Consider the following 26,329-nt stretch of genomic DNA (forward strand, 5'->3'; position numbering starts at 1 on the left):
GTTTCTGTAACTCATTACTCATAGAAGCAAGCATGTAACACTTAGCTCTCATATCATGCTCCTTCCACTTGTCCAAAGTTTTCATGTTCCTCTTGTGTGGCCTCTGGAGGTAAGGGACCAGGAACATTTGAATCTAGAACATATCCTATATGTTCAAGGTTCAGGACAAGTTTCAAATTTCTTAGCCAATCGCATGATTAGGTCCTGTCAACTGTTGTGATCAAGTATGCTTGCAAGGATATTGGATGGTGGTGGTTGTTTTGTGCTCATTTTTATCGAAAATTAAAGAAAATAACCAGATTAATTAGTAAATGTATCATGTAATTAACCAAAATGATTATGGTCTTTTAATCAAATTGGTCCTCCCACTAACTTAGCGAATCCTACACTTCCAAAGTAGAAAACGGAAATCCTAGTTGGATGGATTTCTAGTGGGTGATTGAATTCTTATAATTCTATTGATCATCCTCAGGTACATCCATTATTGGAATTACAATAAACTATAAGTGAGCAACTCCTTGCCCATCACATCTCATGTGAGGTTCAATCCTTTACCTAGCCCCTAATGCTCAAAATCTCGTGTACATCCAATATTGACTTATCTTGCATTAGTTAAGTTGATCCCATTGAGCCAGAATTATGCAAATAATTTTAATGTCCTCAGTACATCCAATATTGGCCACCAAACCATTTACATATTTACAACATCTCATGCTTAACAATTATTCTTAAGAAAATCTCTTAAATTAATTGCATCTCATGCAACTATTTAAAATTTCTTAAAATACTTGCCCAATGGAGGGCTTATGTTATAATTACTTTAATTATAGCATTTCCAACTTAATCATTTGTTTGGAAGATTTTATAGCCATCCTAATTACTATTAAGGTCTCACTTTGCACATTATCCATTTAGCATGCATATATCATATAATTGCATACATTCCCATACATCTCATGCATTCATGGATAAGCAGAAATATGGTATGATCATGGACTTTCTAAGGGATTCAATCGAGCCACCAAGAATTGAATCGGCATTCCTAGGTGCATTTCATTCATTCATTTTACAAGAGTTGCTGAAGGAGTACATAATCAACACTTGATATTGAATTCCTCCCACCGGTCCCACCAATGCTCTTGACCTCCTTGAACTTCTTGCAATCCAATATTACATAGTAATCCTTGGCATACCAAGGCGAATTTACAAGAACTTAAATAAATGAAATTACAACCCAAAAATATTACAAACTTAATAATACATGCCCAAAATAAATTAAAATAAATTAATTAATTTACAATCCCAAAGAAACATAAAAGAAATAAATCCAATCACATTGGTCTTTTATAGTCCATGATCATCCATCATGCATATCACTATTTAACAATTAAATAAAACATACATTCTTAAATTAAATTGAATATCTCATATTCAACTTAAAATTCCAGATTTGAATATGATTCAAATAAATTTAAAAATTCAGATTTGAATCTCATTCAAACAAATTTAAAAATTCAGATTTGAATCACATTCAAACAACTTCAAAAATTCAGATTTGAATCACATTCAAACACTTTTTAAAAAATCAGATTTGAATCACATTCAAATATTTTTTAAAAAATCAGATCTGAATTTTATTGAATCAATTTTAAAAAATCAGATTTAAATATGATTCAAACAACTTTAAAAATTCAGATTTGAATCTCATTCAAACAACTTTTAAAATTCAGATTTGAATCACATTCAAACATTTTTTAAAATTCTGATTTGAATCATAATTTAATTGTGTGATTAAAACAACTAATTAAACACTTTAATTAGTCAAAGAGTAGGCCTTAGATCATACAACAATTGCAGAATTAAAAGCCAAACCTTGAATCACCCATGGAACCATTGTTGCAGCCACCAATGGTGGCTTCTCCATGTGTGACGCCACATCTCATGATCCAACCAGCAATGAATCTCTTGATCTCATGATCAAACACACAATTAAATTATATAATCAACAATCTAAATGGCAAATATAGTGGCTCTGATACCAATTGAAGGAACAGGCGTGAAAGCACAAGATTATACCATTGAATTCAAAAATTTTCACCTAGGGTCACATGCACCATGCAAGATTTATTTTTATCTATTTGATTTCAATGATAAACAACATATTAAAACTCTTTTAATATGTTTTTGGATTTGTATTTGCCATTAAGATTTTAAAATTAATCAAATTAATTTTAGAACCCTAGATTAAATCAAGAACGATTACACTAACCTCTTGATGTGCTGCAGCGTGTCTGCGCCTTTGAGATTCGTCTTCAGGACACCAGATGTTGTCCCTCTAGCTTGTCCACACCAAGAACACCTATGGCAGCCCTTGAACAGCTTCTAAAGCCTTTTCTATTAATTAGAAATTCAAGTTCTGCCTTTTAAGAGATTAGAGATGCAAACAGGACACTAGAAACAATTTCTAGCGTTCTTAATTCAAGAGATTGATGGATAATCTCTTTGAATTGATGAGAGATGAAGAGAAATAGCTGAAGAGGCTCAAAGTGGCGTGACAATTGAGAGGAGAGGCTGCTGGTTATGTTTTCTTTTCATAACCCCACTTAAATAGCTAGGTTAACACATTAAACCCTAGCCACATGTCACCTTTTGATTAGCTCTAGGTTTAAGTGACCCAATCACATTGTGCCAAGTGTCAAACCTATATTTAATCTTGATTTTAATCATCTTACATGATTAAAAATATTTGGCAAGCTTATGTGTTATGCCATGTGTCACCATCTCATGGTGCCACGTGTCACACTGCAAAATGACCAAAATGCCTCGTGTCTTAATTTTGAGTTCTTAACCCAAAATAATTATTTTCTTCTTCTAATTAATTTATATCAAATATAAATTAATTAATTAATCTCTATTAATTAATTTCTCATCAATTAAATTCATATTTAAACACTTTAAATATAAATTTAATTTATACTACACATCCAATAATCTAGATTTGGTTTCAAGTCATGCTAGGGACTTTGCAATTTAATTGCAAACCAAATCTATTTAATTAATCAATTAAACTCTTTAATTAATTAATTAAATCATATTTAAATAGGTGATAACTTGTGTATGTGTGTGACTTACTAGGCTCATCACTAATTGGCAATGAGACATGATATCAACTCTTAATATCATCGTAACTCTTTCTTACCATAAATGATTTCTCTAAATCATTTTATGAACCTCATAGACCATGGTTAACACCTAGCATAGCATGCCATGGCCACCCAATTAGTAATAAGATTTACCTTAAATGAACCTATAATCATATGTTACCATGCACTAGAATCTCTCAAAATCCCAACTCAAGAGTCATGGTTTATGTCAAACTCCATTTGCTATGAATATTATGTTCTCTTTAATTCCAGTTCTTGATTAAAAGATTTTTCTCATCGTAAACTCTTTCAATAAATCTATCTGTCTGCCAGAACTTGAAACATCAAGAACAATTAAATGAACATAGGATTTTATCTCTATTTACTTAGAGGAACAGATTCCTTCTTGATCAACACCTACCTCCATATATAACTAGCGAGAGCCAACACATGCCCATATACCCATACATAGTACAAGTATGAAAGCAGATCAAACTCAAACTACCTATATACAAGATAACTGTGCTATCTCGTGTCTAAAGATTATATGCATCGATATGATTTATGACAAAACATTGACAAGAGTAAACTCCATGTGCTTGTCATAAGTGTCACTGGTTCGGCCTACTTATCATTTATAAGTGCCTATCATGTTTGTTATATGGCATGAGACTCACCATTCCATCTTATTTATATCTCATATAAATAACTTGGGAACAAACATGAATACAATCTTTCTGGATAAGTCATGTCCTTATTATGAAGTATCCTTGATTGTGAACCTATTTATGATACTTTGTGCTAGAAAAATTGTCACTCATATTCTTAACAACTTAAGAATAATATTTCTAACAAAATATCAATGGACCTTTTCTATTACACATAAATATATTATGTAAATGGAAAAGTGGAAATGCCTTTTATTAATAAAATATATACAAGATACATACTAAATGATATGCTCTAGGGCATACTACTAATACAAAGTTGACAAAGGTAAAGGAAAGTGTTTCCAGTACTAGCAGGAAAGTGTTTCCACTGCCAGCAGGAAAATGTTTCCACTGTCCAGAGTATAGCAATCTAAAAGAATGCAATGCCATGATGAAAATCAACTCAAAATTCAAAATATATTTGGCACTTAAGATTAGGTCATATCGCAGAAGATAGGATTGCAAAATTGGACAAAATGGGGATTTTATCCTCATTGGGCTCTGAGCCTACTCCAACTTGTGAATCTTGCCTTCAGGGCAAAATGAGTAGATCACCCTTTGTTGGACAAGGGCTAAAGGCTGAAAATATTTTGGAGCTAATACATAGTGATGTATGTGATCCATTTAAGGAAATGGTTAAAGGCGATTTTCATTACTTTATTACCTTTACTGATGATAAATCAAGTTTGGGTATTTGTATTTGATGAAATACAAACATGAATCCTTTGAAAAGTTCAAAAAATTTAAATCTGAAGTAGAAAATAAAACAGGAAAGAGTATTAAAGCTCTTCGATCAGATCATGGAGGAGAATATTTGATTACTAAATTTGATGAATACTTGAGAGAGCATGGCATTGTTTCCAACTGACTCCTCTAGGAACACCACAGTTGAATGGTGTATTTGAAAGGAGAAATCGTACCCTATTGGATATGGTACATAGTATGATGAGCTATACTGATATGCCAATCTCCTTTTGGGGATTTGCATTAGAATCAGCTTTGTATATTCTGAATAGGATTCCATCAAAATCAGTTTCTTCCACACCTTATGAGATATGGCATGGAAGAAAACCAAGTCTTAAGCATGTTAAGATTTGGGATTGTCCAGCTTATATCAAAAAGCTGAACACTAATAAATTGGAAACCAGATCAGAAAAAGGTGGATTTGTTGGATATCTAAAAGATAGTTTTGGATATTATTTTTATTTTCCTACATCACAAAAGGTTGTGGTGAGTAGAGATGCCACATTTCTTGAACAACAGTTTGTCCAAGAAGGAGGCAAAGGAAGGCAAATAGAGTTGGAATTAGAGAATTCTGACCAATCAAGAGATCAGATGGATATAGATCCATCTACTCAACCTATACCCATTGATGAAAAATCTACAGCTGTTCCTCGTAGAACAACCAGGGTATCTCACCCACCAGTGAGATATGGTTTCCTTCATGAAGAAGAACAAGAGTTGTCTACTCATGAAGAAGTAGATCATGGAGATGATCCACTTACCTATGAAGAAGTTATATCAGACAAGGATTCTTTAAAATGGATTGATGCTATGAAATCTGAAATTAATTCCATGTATAATAATTAAGTTTGGGATCTTGTTGACCCACCTGAAGGTATTGTACCTATAGGGAACAAATGGGTTTTCAAGAAGAAAATTGGTTATGATGGAAAGGTAGAGACCTATAAGGCAAGGCTAGTAGCGAAAGGGTTTCGCCAAAGGCAAGAAATAGACTATGAGGAGACTTTATCGCCTGTTGCCATGCTTAAATCAATTAGGATTCTATTAGCAATAGTTGCATACTATGATTATGAGATTTGGCAGATGGATGTCAAAACAGCTTTTCTCAATGGATACATTGAAGAAAATATTTTCATGGAACAACCTAGGGGTTTTGAATCCCAAGATGGTTCCAAGGTATGCAAGCTAAAGCAATCCATTTATGGGTTGAAGCAAGCTTCGAGGAGTTAGAACATCTGCTTTGATGAAGCCATTAAATCCTTTGGTTTTATCAAAAATGAGGATGAGCCATGTGTATATAAGAAGGTTAGTGACAGTGCTATCACTTTCCTTGTCTTATATATGGATGACATACTGTTAATGGGTAATGACACAGGTATGTTGATAACTGTAAAGGTATGATTGTCAAATACATTTTCCATGAAAGACTTAGGGGAGGCAACCTATATTCTTGGGATTCGCATCTATAGAGATAGAGCGAAAAGAATAATTGGTTTATTCTAAAGTCTATACTTGGAAAAGATGTTAAAGAGGTTTAATATGCTTGATTCCAAGAGAGGATTGTTACCAGTGAAACATGGTATCCATCTTTCTAAAGAAATGTCTCCAAAGACATCTGAAGAAAGAGATAAGATGGCCAGGATTCCATATGCTTCGGCTATTAGAAGTTTAATATATGCAATGTTGTGTACTAGGCCGGATATCGCATATGCTGTTAGTTTGACTAGCAAGTATCAATCCAATCCAGGTTTGGAACACTGGATAGCTGTCAAGAATATCCTTAAGTACTTGAGAAGAACTAAGGATTTATTATTGATCTATGGAGGTGGAGACTTGCAATTGGATGGTTATACTGATTCTGATTTCCAATCAGATATCGATGATAGAAAATCTACCTCTGGATATGTGTTCATTTGTAATGGAGGTGCAATCAATTGGAAGAGTTCCAAACAGAGCACGACTGCAGATTCCACTCATCGAGGTCGAGTATATTCTTTGCATCGATGTCGCAAAGGAAGTCGCTTTGGACAAAGAAGTTTGTGACAGAACTTACAGTAGTTCCTTCCATTGAGTCAGCAGTTCCACTATATTGTGACAACAATGGAGTAGTCATACAGGCTAAGAAACTAAGGTCTCACCAAAAATCCAAACACATAGAAAGGCGCTACCACATTATCAGAGAAATAGTTGGGCAAGGCAATGTAGCCATGCAGAAAATAGCATCAGCTGAAAATCCAGCTGATCCATTCACTAAGCCTATGTCACAGACTCAGCTAGACCATCATCTTAAGAAGATGGGTCTAAGATATTGTAATGAATGACTCTAATGCTAGTGGGAGATTGTTAGTAGTATGCCCTAGAGCATATCATTTAGTATGTATCTTGTACATATTTTTATTAATAAAAGGCATTTCCACTTTTCCATTTACATAATATATTTATGTGTATCAGAAAAGGTCCATTGATATTTTGTTAGAAATTCTATTCTTAAGTTGTTAAGAATATGAGTGACAGTATTTCTAGTACAAAGTATCATAAATAGGTTCACAATCAAGGATACTTCATAATAAGAACATGACTTATCCAGAAAGATTGTATTCATGTTTATTACCAAGTTATTTATATGAGATATAAATAAGATGGAATGGTGAGTCTCATGCCATATAGCAAACATGATAGGCACTTATAAATGATAGTAAGTCGAACCAGTGAAACTTATGACAAACACATGGAGTTTACTCTTGTTAATGTTTTGTCATAAATCATATCAGTGCATATAATCTTTAGACCTGAGATAGCACAGTTATCTTGTATATAGGTAGTTTGAGTTTGATACTGCTTTCATACTTGTACTTTGTATGGGCATATGGGCATGTGTTGGCTCCTACTAGTTATATATGGAGGTAGGTGTTGATCAAGATGGAATCTGTTCCTCTAAGTAAATAGAGATAAAATCCTATGTTCATTTAATTGTTCTTGATGTTTCAAGTTCCTGGCCAGGACAGATAGATTTATTCAGAAAAGAGTTTCTGATGAGAAAATCTTTTTAATCAAGAACTGGAATTAAAAGATAACATAATATTCATAGCAAATAGAGTTTGACATAAACCATGACTCCAGCTTGAGTTGGGATTTTGTAACAGAGAGATTCTAGTGCATGGTAACATATGATTATAGGTTCATTTAAGGTAAACCTTATTACTAATTGGGTGTCCATGGCATGCTATGCTAGGTGTTAACTATGGTCAATGAGGTGCATAAAATGATTTAGAGAAATCATTTATGGTAAGAAAGAGTTCTGATGATATTAAGAGTTGATATCATATCTCGTTGCCAATTATTGATAAGCCTAGTAAGTCACACACATATACAAGTTATTACCTAATTAAATATGATTTAATTAATTAATTAAAGAGTTTAATTGATTAATTAAATAGGTTTGGTTTGCAATTAGATTGCAAAGTCTCTAGCATGACTTGAAACCAAATCTAGATTATTGGATGTATAATATAAGTTAAATTTATATTTAAAGTGTTTAAATATGAATTTAATTAATGAGAAATTAATTAATAGAGATTAATTAATTAATTTATATTTGATATAAATTGATTAGAAGAAGAGAAATAATTATTTGGTTTAAGAACTCAAAATTAAGACATAGGGGCGTTTTGGTCATTTCACAGGGTGACATGTGGCACCATGAGATGGTGACACATGGCATTTCACATAAGCTTGCCAAATGTCTTTTAATCATATAAGATGATTAGAATTAAGATTAAATATAGGTTTGACACTTGGCACAATGTGATTGGGTCACTTAAACCTAGAACTAATCAAAGGGTGACATGTGGCAAGGGTTTAATGTGTTAACCTAGCTATATAAGTGTTGTTACGAATTAAAAATAAAACCAACTAGCAGCCACACTCCTTTTTCACACCATTTTGAAGCTCTCCCTCTCTTCCTCTTCATCTCTCATCAATTCAAAGAGATTAGCCATCAATCTCTTGAATTAAAAATACTAGAAATTGTTTCTAGTGTCCTGTTTACATCTCTAATCTCTTAAAAGGCAGAACTTGAATTTCTAATTAATAGAAAAAGTTTTAGAAGTTGTTCAAGGGCTGCCATAGGTGTTCTTGGTGTGAACAAGCTAGAGGGACAACATTTGGTGTCCTGAAGACGAATCTCAATGGCGCAAATACGCTGCAGCGCATCAAGAGGTTAGTGTAATCGTTCTTGATTTAATCTAGGATTTTAAAATTAATCTGATTAATTTTAAAATCTTAAATGGAAAATACTGATCCAAAAACATATTAAAAGAGTTTTAATATGTTGTTTATCATTGAAATCAAATAGATAAAAATAAATCTTGCATGATGCATGTGACCCTAGGTGAAAATTTTTGAATTCAATGGTATAAACTTGTGTTTTTCATGCTTCCGTTCCTTCAGGGTGTGGCCCCTTTATATTCTATTTATTAAAAGCATATTCATTTTTATCATTTTCCCTAATTTACCAATAGATTTCACTTTCATTTAATGAATTCATTTCATAGGGCTGAGCAAAGATTTCTTTCTTATTTATTTACATTCTTTCCATAGAAGTTGGAATCTATGTAAATGGATCTTCCATTCTCTTTGCCTTCATTGGCTCTATTGAAAACAATATACTTTCCCCCAGTATCATAATTCTATTTAATATATTATTATTACAAAATACAGTAGCATGCATAGTGCAAAAATGACTAGAATTATACATGTCTCAAAATAGCTCCACAAAATGGTACAAAAAGCATGAACTTTATTTCATAAAACCCTGGAGCATAATTATCCAAAATCTATAAACTGTTGCCTTACTCATGTCCTATGAGGGATAGATGAGAAGGGGGGGTGAGTATATAAATCCAATGAGTAGATAATTACAAGGGAAAGGAAATACATTAACAAAATAGAGTTGTAACACCCCTCACCCGTCTTCAGTATAGTCAAGCATGGCGTGCTACACGGCGTGCCTGCGCACCTAGTCTGTGATTATCTCATTTCCTGAACTCAATTTGATTTAAGAAGTCTTTTATGTAAAGTTCATATCATACTGGTTCTATTTTCATACTTTAATAAAATTAGTGTTTCAAAAATGATAATAAAAATCCGACAAGGTGCCGTCTATATTTCGGACAAACTGTCCTTCTAAACCTGTTAAAAACATTTCAATAAGATAATATTCTCAAAATCTCAACTATTTCATAGTTTCAAAATACAATCCATCATAATTTACATTCATCCAAACACTCTCCATAAGAGTTTAATATATACAAATTATTACGAACCTTAAAGTTTTAGAATATACAAAATTACATAACAAAATGTCAAAATACAATTGATAGTCATTACACAGGATCCTAAGTCCTACCATGTATGTAGTGTAGTGAAGATGACTCTAGACTCCTGTGCATATTTGATGTCTCACTCGGTCGTAAGTCTACTGGGCTCCCCAGCTGTGTCTCCAATACCTACGCGTAGCAAAAGCAATGCGCTAAGTAATTCTGCTTAGTGGTGCCAAATATAAAGAAATATACACTAAAATAAAATAAATGAATTGTTTATGAATTTATGACATTGATATTCTTTGCAGTTGTTGATTCTACCTTTATTTGCTAACTTTTCATTTTTGCTAATTTTGGTGGTGCTGTATGTCAATAAACTGAATTTAGCTATTTGAATTTAAAAATGCTTAAATTAACTGCCCGTGTAGCCTATATACTAACTAGACTGGATAAATGGATATGCTGGCACTGGGTACCTAGCACCTCAGGCCATTACACCATCGGTCACAAAGTGTCTCTCGGTGTGCAAACAGTGTGGCTAAAAAGCCATATAATCAATCTGGCGATAAGCCAAGTATAATAACACAATATGTATAGTCGTAGGCTATTAAAGTCACAGTGCGGCATAATATGCCGTAAAAATACAGTATGGCATAAAGCCATTTACAGAATAGCTGTTAGAATCCTATTGGCATGCCAAACTATCCAAACTAGTCAACTAGGAAAACTATGGCACATTACAAATTAATTGTTTAATTCTTCATTTTTTTGAGTTTGCTAGTTATCATGTAATTCACAAGTTAATATAAATATTGACCTTTTTAGGTAATATGGATAAGTTGATTCTAGCATCAACATGTCACAATTTGTAATTCAATATGCTGCCAATATTGCAATTTACCATTTTTACTAGTTGGCATTCATTGCCAAATTACTTCAAGCATCATTATGTAAATGTCAAATTTTCAGTTTTAGTGTGCTAGATTGGTCTAGCTTAATATCCTATTTTTCTTGGTTTTTAGCCTCTGGTCAAAGAAGAAAAATTGTAGCTCTATGTCTTATTGAACTTTTGACACAAATTTTAGGTCATTCTGAGTTGTATAGACCAAGATATGGTCAATTTACTAAAGTTGGACAGATTGCACCTTTAGTGCAAAATTTGGTCAATTTTAGGTCACATTTAGTTCTGGCAGTTTTGGTACCCGAACTTGTGCAAGCAATTTGACTTGTTTCTGGCCATTTTTGAGCTTTGGTGTCTTCATAAAAATTGTAGCTCTATGTCTAAGCTATCCATGGTAAAAGTTTCAGGTCATTTGGACTTGTTTGAGTGAGTTATGGTCATCTTAATGACTACTGTTCATATGATCAAAAATCTGGGCTTACACTTACCAATTCAGAATTTGTTCATTTTTAAGGTTAGTTTCTAGGCAGAATGTTGGCAACATTTCTACATGAAAGTTGGCCTATTTTGTGTCTAGTTTCACCTCCCATTGGTCTCATACCAATTAGGATCACAATTTTGCACTTATAACCTAATTTAGGTACTGCCAACAACACTGAACCTGCACATGAAAATTACACTTCCAATTTGATAATCCTCCTCCTCCCTACACTTCAATATTCAATCATGGCACTTCTATATATATTGAACACAATTCCAGCAAAGCATTTTGGGTAGAACACTCAAGTGCTCAATGCACACAATACACCATTAAAGTTCAACATTTACTTCTACCGAAATTCAATGTACCTCAACACCTATATTACACATACACTTCCATGGCAACTACACATGCTGCCCATAATTCAACACTATCATGTTTCATCAATAAATTTCATAAACTCACACACAAATTCATGAGATTTAAGGCTGCCAGACATGGCAGTTTAGTAAAGCATCAAAGTCCCATTTTTAAACCCTTAATTCAAGCACTAACATACACATACTCGGACATTAACTTACTACAACTTCCATTTAAGTTAATCAACCTTAATTCCCATCCATTAGAGGTAATAAAAACTCAAACACATCAAGATTTCATGGCTGTTGAAAATGAATAAATTCATAACTCAATATTTTCTTCGATTCTCCTCACCAATTTACTCACCTCAACCTAAATATAAAGTTTACTAAAGCAAGGGAGAGGATTTGGACACTTACCTCTTGAGAGCTTCCCTTAAACTTCACCAAATCTTCTTTTTCTTATTCCCAATATCTTCCCCAAGGTGAGTAGACAAGCTTTAATTAAGGAATATGTATGAAAGATGGCTTGATGATGGAGAGAGAAAGCTTCATGCACGGGCGGCAATGGTGGAAATGGTTGGGAGCTTCATTTCGGCTGGTTTTGTTCTTGAGGTTGAAGATGACTAATTCTTCCCAATTTAGTTTTTATATGTACCATATTTTAGTGCTAGTGGAGCACTAAGATATCCTTTATTGTTTAATTATTCAAAGTTCCTTATTTGAAAATTTATCTCATTTCTTTCACTATTTACATAATGTATCACAATTTAATTTTTCATGACATTTTCAAATATAATATCATTTATTTTTTAATGGAAATTGAGGTCAAAAGGCAACTCTAGGTATCAAATGACCAAAATGCCCCACTTCAGGTTATATTCCCGATTTTTCGGTAACACCGATTTTTGTCGGTTTCTTGATTTTTCGTTTTTCTTTATACTAATTTATTAATTTTTCTTTGATATTTGTAGTGTCAATTACATTTCAATAAACATTTAATTATGTCTCAAAATTTAATTCCGAGGGTTTGCCATAGTCCTGGGGTCGACAATTGCCTTTGTTGTAACTTCTCGGTGCGGTTATCCATCGCTATGGTGTCGGCTCGTTTAACCTAGTTTCATTTTCTCTCTTTCATTTTTCTTTAATTTTTTTTTGTATTTTATTTTTATTTATTTCATCAATTTATGTCTGTTCACTATCACCAAAGTGTAGTTCCAGACATCCTGACTTGCCCGAATTGACATTAGGTCACTGGAGCTATAGAACGTACAGAACATGTACAGTAGGGATGTTACAACTCTTCCTGTCTAAATAAAAATTTTGTCCTCGAAATTTACCTAATGTGAAGAGCTAAGGAAACTGTTGCCTTATTGTCTCCTCACTCTATCATGTTGCCTCTTCCTTGTTGTGGTGCCTCCATAGGATTTTCACTAGTGGAATTGTTTTGTTTCTGAGCTCTTTTACCTCTCGTGCCAAGATTTTAATCGGTTCTTCTTTATATGTTAGGTCAGGTTGTACTACAATTTCTTCTGCTGAGATGACACGTGAAGGATCTGATCTGTATCTTCTGAGCATCGAGACATGAAACACATTATGTATTGTGTCCAGCTCAGGTGGTAAGGCTAATCTGTAGGCTACTGGCCCCACAAGTTTAAAAACTTCATATGGGCCAATGAACCTAGGGCTTAATTTTCCCTTTTTCCCGAATTTCAACACTTTTTTCCATGGTGATACTTCGAGAAATACCTTCTCACCAACTTCATACTCAATGTCCTTTCTTTTCAAGTAATCATTTTTATCGGTCTGAGGCAACTTTCAAATTGGCCTTTATTAGTTTCACCTTTTCCTCTGTTTGTTTTACCAGGTCTGGCTCCACTAGCTTAGCTTCACCCAATTTAGTCCAACATATAGGTGTTCTGCATTTTCTCCCATACAGTGCTTCATAGGGTGCCATTTGTATGCTAGCTTGATAGCTATTGTTGTATACAAATTCTACCAAGTGAAAATATTTGTCCCAGCTTCCCTCAAACTCAATAACACAACTCCTCAGCATATCCTCAAGGACCTATCACATATGTTTGTTTATTATTATCATTATCAGTTTAATTTATTGTTTACAATAACTCAATGAGTTTCAAAATTTACCTGGATTATTCTTTCTCACTGTCCATTCGTCTGAGGATGAAAAGCCGTACTAAAATAGAGTTGTGTGCCCAAGGATTCTTGTAATTTCTTCTAAAATCTAGATGTAAACCTCGGGTCTCTATCAGATATAATGGAAAGCGGAATTCCATGTAATCTAACTATCTCACTAATATACAATTCTGCTAGCTTTTCTAGTGAGTAGTCAGTTTTGACTGGCAAAAAATGTGCTGATTTGGTCAACCTATCCACAATCACCCATACTGAATTATGCTTCTTCTGAGTGAGAGGTAGACCACTGATAAAGTCCATAGTGACTCGGTTCCATTTCCATTCGGGTATGTTTATGGGCTGTAACAAACCTGATGGAACTTGATGTTCTGCTTTGACTTGCTGACATGTCAAGCATCTAGTTATATAGTCAGTTATGTCCTTCTTCATACCTGGCCACCAGTATCGAAGTTTTAGGTCATGGTACATTTTTATGCTTCTTGGGTGCATAGCATACACACTGTTATGTGCTTCTCTCAGAATACTAGTTTTCAACTCTTTATCATTTGGTACATACACTCTTTCTTTATAGTACAGGCACCCATTTTCTTTTACTTCATATTCAGTTTACTTTCCCTCAGTGATTTTGCCCATAACGGCTGTTAATTTCTCATCTATCTTCTACCCATCCTATATCTGTTGTAACATATTCGGCTTTACTTGCAACTCAGCCAAAATAACTTTGTCATGAGTTAAGGACAGTTGGGCATTCAGAGATCTTAATGCTACAATAGATTTTCTGCTTAAAGCATCAGCGACTACATTTGCCTTCCCAGGGTGGTAGTCAATCACACAATCATAATCTTTCAAGAATTCAATCCATCGCCTCTGTCTCAAATTAAGTTCCTTCTGGGTTGGTAGATACTTCTGAATCTTATGGTCTGTGTATATGTAGCATTTTTCTCCATATAAGTAATGCCTCCATATCTTCAATGCAAAGATAATTGCTGCTAACTCCAAATCATGAGTAGAGTAATTCTTTTCATGTGGCCTTAACTGCCTGGAAGCATACGCGACCACTTTCCCTTCTTGTATGAGTACACACCCTAACCCATTATGTGAGGCATCACTATAGACTATAAAGTCTTTTCTCGACACTGGCTATGTTAACACTGGTGCCTCTGTCAACATAGCCTTTAGCCTCTAAAAACTAGCTTGACACTTGTCATTCTAGTCAAATTTCATATTCTTGTATAGTAATTTGGTCATTGGAGCAACTATCAGGGAAAATCCCTTTACAAATCTTCTATAATATCCAGCTAACCCCAAGAAACTTCTGATCTCAGTTATATTTCTAAGAGGCTTCCATTCCATCACTGCTTCAATCTTATTGGGATCTACTCTAATACCTTTAGCTGATACTACATGTCTAAGGAATACAATCTCATTCAACCAGAACTCACACTTGGACAATTTAGCATACAGTTTCTTCTCTTTTAGAGTCTGCAGAATAATTCTCAAATGCTCATCATGTTCTGCTTTATTCTTGAAATACACCAGGATGTCATCAATGAAGACCACTACGAACCGATCTAAGTATGGATGGAAGATACGGTTCATAAGGTCCATAAATGCTACTGGAGCGTTTGTTAACCCAAATGGCATCACTAGGAATTCATAATGCCCATACCGGGTTTTGAATGCAGTCTTAGGCACATCTGCATCCCTAACCCTTAGCTGATGATACCCTGATCTGAGATCAATCTTAGAAAACACACCGGCTCCCTTCAACTGATCAAACAGATCGTCAATTCTAGGCAACGGATACTTGTTCTTCACTGTCACTTTGTTTAACTGCCGGTAGTCAACACATAACCTCAGTGTCCCATCTTTCTTCTTAACAAATAGTACCAGAGCTACCCATGGTGACACACTAGGGCGTATGAACCCCTTGTCTAGTAATTCTTGCAACTGGATTTTTAACTCTTTCAATTCAGCAGGTGCCATCCTATACGAAGCAATTGAAATTGGAGCTGTACTCGGCATAATCTCAATAGCAAATTCAACTTCCCTTTCTGGTAGCAAACTAGAAAATTCCTTAGGAAATACCTCAGAGAAATCCCTTACTGTGGGTATGTCAGACAAGTCAAATTTACCCTGCCTAGTGTCAACCACGTGTGCCAGATAGGCTTCACACCCTTTTCTCAACCATCTCCTTGCAACTGTAGCTGAGATGACATTGGACAAGAAATATGTCCTTTCACCCACAATTGTTATTTCTTCATTTTCAGTAGTTTTTAGAGAGATTCTCTTTAATTTACAATCTACTATTGCATGATGATGGGATAACCAGTCCATTCCCAAAATCACATCAAACTCATGAAATGGCAGTTCGATTAAGTCTGCTGAGAACTCTTTCCCTTGAATCTTCAATGGACAGCCCTTATACACCTTGTTTACTACCACACTGTGGCCTAGCAGATTTGTGACCAGGATGTCTTAGTCACTTTCCTCTACTGGTATTCCTTTTTCTACGGGTAGCTTGATACAAATATATGAATGAGTAGATCCAAGATCCACTAATGCATGCACAAAAGTATTATAGAGGAGGAACGTACCCTTGATGACATCTAGAGCATCCTGTTCCTCCTGTGCCCTTATAGCATAGGCTCTGGCTAGTTTTGTTCCTTATACTCTCTCCACAAACTCTGATACAGGTTTTTGTGAAGTACCGGCTGCCTCAGCCTTACCCGGCTTTCTACCCCTTGGAGCTGGAGGGGTAGGCCTATCAGTTGATACTGGAGTAGATGTAGTAGTTCTATGTGGACAATCTCGGATTAAGTGGTCTGTAGACCCACATCGTAAACAAGCACCTATCATCCTCCAACATTCACCCTTATGCCATTTTTGGCAATGTGGGCAAGCAAAAGATACTGTTGGGGCTGGTCCCCTGAACCCTGTCCCTAGAGAGCTAGCCACTGAAGGTGTGGACTAGCCTCTCCTCGGTGCAAACTGAGATTTAGGCCTCTGTGACTGACCCTGACTTGGTGCTCTACTGAAACTCTGAATAGGTGAACCTCTGAATTTCTTATTAGGGACAAAAGATGTACTGGTCTGACCCTGACCTCTTTTCTATTGTCTGTCCCTTTTGTTCTGCTCATTCATTCTAACTTTTTCAACCTTCAGTGCGGCCTCCACTAATGTGGCAAACTCTGTAATTCCCAAGGATGTAATCATTACTTTAATGTTATCATTGAGTCCTTCCTCAAATCTATTGCATCTCTCGGCCTCATTAGGGACTATTTCCCGCCCATAGTGGCTCAGTCTGACAAATTCTCTTTCATATTCAGCCACTGTCAGTTGTCTCTGGTGTAGGGTAATAAATTCCCTTCTTTTCTCTTCCAGGTATACACTACCCACACACTTCTTTCTGAACTCAGTAAGAAAGAAATCTCAAGTTATTTGTTCTGGTGGCACCTCACTAGTCACTGTATCCCACCATTGGTATGTATCATCTTGCAGTAGTGATACATCAGCTTCCAAATTCTGCTGTGGAGTATAATGAAGTTGTTTCAAGACTCTTCCAGTTCTGTCCAACCAGTTTTCAGCTGTGATAGAATCATCTTCCCTTTTGCTCAGAAAATCCACTGCTCTGAACTTCCTGAGTTTCTCCATATGAGTTTTTTGATTTGGAGGTGGTGGTGGTGGCATAACTCCTGCCATCTGTCTAAAGACCTCAGCCATTTGCTGAAATGTGGCTAATGTATCTGGTACTAGTGGAGCAGGTTTCCTCCTGTCTCCTAGCTCAGTCATAGATGGAGCATGACTCTCCACCTCCTCATCGACTGCTCTTTGCGATGTGGAGTCCATATTCTGATCAAAATAACAAATCAAAAGATCTGCATTAGAGTCATCTTAACACTTACAATGCAATGCATGATATGCAAACTATCTACGTACAAAAATGCCTAAACCATGATCTGATACCACTAAATGTAACACCCCTCACCCGTCCACAGTATAGCCGAGTAAGGCGTGCTACACGGCGTGCCGGAGCACCTAGTCTATGATTATCTTATTTCCTGAACTCAATTTGATTTAAGAAGTCTTTTATGTAAATTCCATATCATACTGGTTCTATTTTCATACTTAAATAAAATTAGTGTTTCAAAAATGGTAATAAAAATCCGGCAAGGTGCCGTCTGTAATTTGGACAAACTGTCCTTCTAAACCTGTTAAAAACAGTGCAATAAGATAATATTCTCAAAATCTCAACTAGTTCATAGTTTCAAAATACAATCCATCATAATTTACATTCATCCAAACACTCTCCATAAGAGTTTAATATATACAAATGATTACAAACCTTAAAGTTTTAGAATATACAAAATTACATAACAAAATGTCAAAATACAACTGATAGTCATTACACAAGATCCTAAGTCCTACCATGTATGCAGTGTAGTGAAGATGATTCTGGACTCCTGTGCAGATCTGATGTCTCACCCGGTCGTAGATCTGCTAGGCTCCCCAACTATGTCTCCAATACCTACACGTAGCAAAAGCAATGCGCTAAGCAATTCTGCTTAGTGGTGCCAAATATAAAGAAATATACACTAAAATAAAATAAATGAATTGTTTATGAATTTATGACATAGATATTCTTTGCAGTTGTTGATTCTATTTTTATTTGCTAACCTTTCATTTTTGCTAATTTTGGTGGTGCTGTATGTTAATAAACTGAATTTAGCTATTTGAATTTAATAATGCTTAAATTAACCGCCGTGTAGCCTATATACTGACCAGACTGGATAAACAGATATACTAGCACTGGGTATCTAGTACCTTGGGCTATCACACCAACAATCACAAAGTATCTCTCGGTGTGTAAACAGTGTGGCTAAAAAGCCATATAATCAATCCGGCGATAAGCCAAGTATAATAACACAATACGTAAAACACAGTATGGCATAATATGCCGTAAAAACACAGCATGGCATAAAGCCATTTACAGAACAGTTGTTAGAATCCTATTGGCATGCCAAACTATCCAAACTAGTCAACTAGGCAAACTAGGGCACATTACAAATTAATTGTTTAATTCTTCATTTTTTTGAGTTTGCTAGTTATCATGTAATTCACAAGTCAATGTAAATGTTGACCTTTTTAGGTAATATGGATAAGTTAATTCTAGCATCAACATGTCACAATTTGTAATTCAATATGCTACCAATATAGTGCAATTTACCATTTTTACAAGTTGGCATTCATTGCCAAATTTCTTCAAGCATCATTGTATGTAAATGTTAAATTTTTAGTTTTAGTGTGCTAGATTAGTCTAGCTTAATTTCCTATTTCTCTTGGATTTTAGCTTCTAGTCAAAGAAGAAAAATTGTAGCTCTATGTCTTATTGAACTTTTGACACAAATTTTAGGTCATTCTGAGTTGTATAGACCAAGATATGGTCAATTTACTAAAGTTGGACAGACTGCACCTTTAGTGCAAAATTTGGTTAATTTTAGGTCACATTTAGTTCTAGCAATTTTGGTATCCGAACTTGTACAAGCAATTTGACTTGCTTCTGGCCATTTTTGGGCTTTGGTGTCTTCATAAGAATTGTAGCTCTATGTCTAAGCTATCCATGGTAAAATTTTAGGTCATTTGGACCTGTTTTGAGCGAGTTATGGTCATCTTAATGACTACTATTCATATGGTCAAAAATCTGGGCTTGCACTTACCAATTCCGAATTTAGTCATTTTTAAGGTCAGTTTCTAGGCAGAATCTTGGCAGCATTTCTACATGAAAGTTGGCCTATTTTTTGTCTAGTTTTATCTCCCATTGGTCTCATACCAATTGGGTTCACAATCTTGCACTTATAACCTAATTTAGGTACTGCCAACAACAGTGAACCTGCACATGAAAATTACACTTCCAATTTGATAATCCTCCTCTTCCCTACACTTCAATATTCAATCATGGCACTTCTATAAATATTGAACACAATTCCAGCAAAGTATTTTGGGTAGAACACTCAAGTGCTCAATGCACACAATGCACCATCACAGTTCAACATTTACTTCCACCGAAATTCAATTTACCTCAACACCTATATTACACATACACTTCCATGGCAACTACACATGCTGCCCACAATTCAACACCATCATATTTCATCAATAAATTTCATAAACTCACACATAAATTCATAAGATTTAAGGCTGCCAAATATGGCAGTTTACTAAAGCATCAAAGTCCCATTTTTAAACCCTTAATTCAAGCACTAGCATACACATACTTGGACATTAACTTACTATAACTTTCATTTAAGGTAATCAATCTTTATTTCCATCCATTAGAGGTAAGAAAAACTCAAACACATCAAGCTTTCATGGCAGCCAAAAATGAATAAATTCATAACTCAATATTTTCTTCCATTCTCTTTACCAATTTACTCACCTCAACCTAAACATAAAGTTTACTAAAGCAAGAGAGATGATTTGGACACTTACCTCTTGAGAGCTTCCCTTAAACTTCACCAAATCTTCTTTTTCTTGTTCCCAATATCTTCCCCAAGGTGAGTAGGCAAGCTTTAATGAAGGAATTATGTGTGAAAGATGGCTTGATGATGGAGAGAGAAAGCTTCATGCATGGGCGACAATGGTGGAAATGGTTGGGAGCTTCATTTCGGCTGGTTGTGTTTTTTAGGTTGAAGATGACTAATTCTGCACAATTTAGTCTTTATATGTCTCATATTTTAATGTTAGTGGAGTACTAAGATATCCTTTATTGTTTAATTATTCAAAGTTTCCTTATTTGCACATTTATCTCATTTCTTTTACTATTTACATAATGTATCACAATTTAATTTTTCATGACATTTTCAAAGTATGATATCATTTATTTTTAATAGACATTGAGGTCAAAAGGCAACTATAGGTATCAAATGATCAAAATGCCCCACTTCAGGTTATATTCTCGATTTTTCAGTAACATCGATTTTTGTTGATTTCTTGATTTTTCGTTTTTCTTTATACTAATTTATTAATTTTCTTTGATATTTCCAGTGTCAATTACATTTCAATAAACATTTAATTATGTCTCAAAATTTAATTTCGAGGGTTCCCCACAATCCTGGGGTTGGCAATTGCCTTTGCCGTAACTTCCCGATGCGGTTACCTATCGCTATGGTGCCAGCTTATTTAACCTAGTTTCATTTTCTCTCTTTCATTTTTCTTTAATTTTTCTTGTATTTTCTTTTTATTTATTTCATCAATTTATGTCTGTTCACTATCACCGAAGTATAGTTCCAGACATCCTGACTTTCCCGGACTGACATTAGGTCACCGAAGCAGCATAACGTACAGAACATGTAAAGTGGGGATGTTACAAGAGTGATGAAACACATTTCAAGCACATGAATGCATCATTCTCAAGAATGATTATGTAGCACAAACAAGTCATAACAAGATATCTGTGTCACTAAAGGTCCTTTATCTCATAATCTTATCATGTGTCCAATGTGCCTGACCCATCCTCAAGACTTTCTCTTAATATTCACATAATGGATACTAGGAACACAAAAGTCATGACTTACCTGACGTGGATTCTGTAGTCACTAGTATTCAGATGTTAGAGACATAGGATTGCCTTACCTGAACATCTCTTTCCTTTACTTTACATAAGTGAGCTCATTTGCATGCATGCCTTTCACTTACTTTTTCCTTTATCTTTCCTTTTGAGAACCATTAGGTCACCCATAGCTATTAGCATAGCACAAATATATAATATGTAGCAACTTCGTGGGTTGAATACTATATAAGTATATATGCAATTGCTTCATGCATTTTATACATCTAATCAAAATAGTTAAATGATGCATGAATGCACATGTAAAGTAAAACATAATTTTAGAAAGAATTTTGTAATTTCTACTCACCTAGAAAACAGTGCCCTTGACCTTGACACTTATTTCTAGTTAGGTTCCCTCCCTTTAGCTTTAGTTCTTTTTTAAAACTTTACTCCTAAGTTTATAAATAGAAGTATATAAAATATATTTAGTTAACTGTTATTAGTTTATACTTTATATTTAAGTTGCAGGCAACCTTTAATAGCCTATCATGTGCATCTTTGGCTCTTAAAAAGTTGCATGCATGATATTCTTACAGTTTACATAGTTTGACTACTAAACTTTGATGTTTTAGCTATCGAACCTAATGATGCATGTTGAATGCACAAATTATAAAATATATACTCTACCTAAACTCTTTGTATATAAGGTAAGCAGAAGTCAATATCACAAAAATGAGTAAATGATAAACAAGAAAATAAATCTTAGACACAAATAAATGAAAAGAATCTTGACCAGCTAAACAAATACATGCCATACAATAACTAATCAAATCACATGAATTACCTCACACACTCTAACACAAGAATGAGTTAACTATATGAAACTAACACATGACATAAACACCTAACTACCAAACCAAACATGCAAAGTGAAATAAGGTTTTATCTTTGAATCACTAAATCTACCTAAGCTAAAACTAAGAATGCTGGAATGTGAACTAAAACTAATGACACCTGTGGATATGAAAACAACCAGATTGCAACAAATTCAGCAGAGAAGGTGTATCCACCAATCAATATGTATCATCATTGACTAAAGATGCAAATTCATTCTTTTGAGTAAATTGGCTATGGACGTTAATAACTTCCTTATCTTTCCTTACATATTAGATCTACTAAGAAGTGCTTTATTATTAATCCCTTGCCATCACACTTAACCTAAGACTAGCATAGCTTAAAATTAAGTTTAATGGTAGCATGAATCATTGGAAAGGCGTACCAATTCAAGGTATAAATGCTCATTCAGCATGGTTCATTTAATATAGACACTTACCTGTATAATAAAATACATCATTATTTGCTACTGGTAGTAAAATTGTTCACTTAATTATGCACTCAAATTATGTCAACTTAGCATACTGTTTTTATGCATAAATTTATTAATTGGCAACCTAGCAAATCATACATTCAACATTCTTAAATTATACCAAAAAATAAGTGATACTCAATGTGAAACAAATCTAGATTTTATTAATCTCAAATCAAAGTCTCATGATAACATGTCCAATGGTTTTAACTATCTCCCTACTAAATTACAAAACTACTCACATAATTAAGAACATTAATCATAAACAAAGTAACAAAAGAAGAGTGAAAACATGTTGTCCCCTTGTGACACCCCTTACCCGTCTACAGTATATCCGAGTAAGTTATGTCACACGGTGTACCGAAACACTCTATTTTATCTTAATTTATTTTTATCATAGTTTTGAATATAACTTGTGAAATATAATTCATTTAAGTCATTTATTAAAATTATAATTTATTTGAGGTTCCGAAAATTTTATAGAAAATTCGGCAAAGTACCGGCTAAAAATGGAGAAAACAGTTCCTCGGAACCTGTGAAAACACTTCCAAAATCATTTCCAAACAATCCCAACTCCATTTCATCAACAAAGTCTCAATATGATTTTCAACAACCTTTCCATTACTCAAACATTCATTTCTCATGGTACTCATATACAAACAATAAATAAATACTCGAATTTTCCATTCATAACCATAATTTTCATTATATACATGAACATCAAAATACATTACATAAGTTCAATTACATATGAGAAAATAAAAGTTAGTTACAAAATACCAAAATGAAACCTAGTGTCCTACCAATACACTGTAGATGGTGAGGTGACACGGACACTATGCAGAGCTGTAGGAGGTCTCACCCAGTCTGCGGTCTACTGGGCTCTCGGTCAGTATCTCCAGAACCTACTCGTGGCAAAAGCAACGCGCTAAGCAATAATGCTTAGTGGTGCAATAATAAAATAAAAGGAAATAACAGAAAATAAATATGTATTGAATGTATCGATGTCTTACTTGTTTTGTACTTGTTATATTCATTATTTCATTAAATTTATCCACTTTCATTTTTTGTTGCCCAAGTAACCTATCTTTGGGCATCGGATGGATAAACGGGTAAACTAGCACTGGGTATCTAGTACCTCGGGCCGTCACACCATCGGTCACATATGCATCTCCTGGTGTGCAACAGAACAACTAATAAACTGTAATGACAATAGGCACAAGGCCAAATATCAACACAATGTCAGAATGGCTAAACGCCATGAAATCACAGAATGGCATAATGCCATGTGCAGTACTGCTAACTGAACCCTATTGGCATGCCAAACTATCCAAACCAATCTTGTTAGGTATACTAGGGCATTTGATACTTTTGAATTCTTCAATTTTTGAATTTCAAGTGTTGGTGTCACTATTCACTTCACTAGTCAACAAAAATATTGACTTTTGCATAGAAAATAGGTACATTGGTTTTAACACTCCCAATGTACCACATTTTGCATTTAAAACTTGTTGGAATTAATCACCAATACCATTTTTAAGCTTAAAACTAAGGGAGCAGAATTTTCAGTTTTTGTACCCTAATTTTACTGTTCCATTAGTTACTGTTGCAATGGGAATTTGAGAAAGTGATAAACATGAAAGTTGTTCCTTATTTTGTCTAGTTGAATTTCTTTTTTTGAATCACTTCATTTGGAGTTTTGTAACTCCAGTTATAACCAAAAACCACAGCTGGCCGGATTGAAAAATTGTAGAACTGACCATATCTACAGTGCAGTGAATAGTGACTGCAACTGCCTTGTTGGATAGGTTCTGGTCATAATTTGGGGTAGGTTTCTTCATGAAAGTTGTTTGTGTATATCTTAACTTGTTGCTGTAAAACTTTCAGGTCAATTGGGCCATTCTACAATGAGTTATGGCCAAATGAACAATTACTGTTCATTTAGTCATTCTGCAGAATCTGGTTGCAGGACATCCGGATTGGGGCCAGTTTTTGGTCCACTTGCTTTGGTCTTTTGGGCGTGGTTTCTTCACCAAAATTGTGCCATTATGTGTCTAGTTTCATGTCCAATTAGCCAAACACCAATTGAACCTACACAGCCAAAGTTATGGCTGTCCAAACAGGCTGGACTCACAGCCTCACCTGCTGCTCTCACTAGGCAGCATACCCAATCAGTTTGTAATACTATAATTCACTCCAAATTATGGTCAACTTACCTCAAATGGTCACTAATTGACCATTAGAATGTTCCTTCACCATTACATAAGCAAAGTCCAACTTTCTCTCCAAAACCCTAATTCCCATTTCAAATTTACACAAGATACCTTAGTTAACTCACTAATTCATTATCCACATATATATATACTTTAAACATGATCTCTAGTCCACTCTAAGTCCATAAAAAACAATCAATCTCATCCCTTCCTTAGGGCTGCTGAAATCCATGGTGTACATACACATAAATTTTATTCATTTAATTTACAAATTCTTACTCATTTTAAGTCTCTAACATGGAATAAGAGAGATATATGTACAAATAGGCACTAACCTTGAATGGGGCAGAATTTTCTCAAGCTTAAACTTCACTTTCTTTCCTTTTCTAGGCTGACAAACACTTTAGCAAGGTTGGGTGACCAATTTTAGTGAAGGGACCTAAGGGTTTTGGGGTAAGGTTAGAGAGATCTTTAAGCTAAAATGAAGAAGAGAAATGGAGGGCTTTCATGGCTATGTGGTGCGGCTGGAATGAGGGAAGAAGATGGCTGATGGCTTTTTAATTTTTTCCTTCATTTTATCCTCTTTTAAGTGGTATTTAATAGCTTGTTAAAATTTGATTGGTTGGGAGTAAGTAAATGACATCATGTGATGTCATTATCCCTAATTTCCCTTATTTTTCTTTTCTTTTCTTTTCTACTAACTTTAAATTAAATTTTCATCAATATTAATTCATATTTTATGTCATAATAATTATTTACTCAACTGGACAAGTCGGCCAAAAATCGTCTCTGAAGGCGAAATGACAAAAATGCCCTCCGTTTGGCTTAACGGGTTAAAATTGTCTGTACCGATTGAAAAATTTTTCTAAATATTTTCTTGGCATTCTAATGCCATAGGAACCTCAATGACCCTTCTCTGGAGTCCCAAAAATTATTTTATGAATTTTTCCCCGGGTCTAGGGCTCCTAGTTGCGAGAACCGCAACTTCCCTCTGGGTTACCCATCGCTTGGGCACCGGCTCATTTAACTTGGTTGTATTTTATTTCTAAAATTTTTACTAAATTTTTCTTATTAATATTTGAGTTAATTATGGTTCCTCACTTTAGTTTAAATATTTTTTGAGCGTTCTAGCTGTCAGGACCGACACGGTCACGAGCAGATAGAATGTCTGAGTTGCTACCGGGAGGGTGTTACAACTCTTCTCCTCTAATTTAAATTTCGTCCTCGAAATTTACCTGATGCAAACAGTTGAGGGAATTGTTGCCTCATCGTCTCTTCACTTTCCCAAGTTGCCTCCTCGGTGTTGTGGTGCCTCCAAAGCACTTTCACCAGTGGAATCTGCTTATTCCTCAATTCTTTCACTTCCCGAGCCAGAATCCGTATGG

Source organism: Hevea brasiliensis, chromosome 5 (assembly GCF_030052815.1).
Source record: "Hevea brasiliensis isolate MT/VB/25A 57/8 chromosome 5, ASM3005281v1, whole genome shotgun sequence".
Classification (NCBI taxonomy): domain Eukaryota; kingdom Viridiplantae; phylum Streptophyta; class Magnoliopsida; order Malpighiales; family Euphorbiaceae; genus Hevea; species Hevea brasiliensis.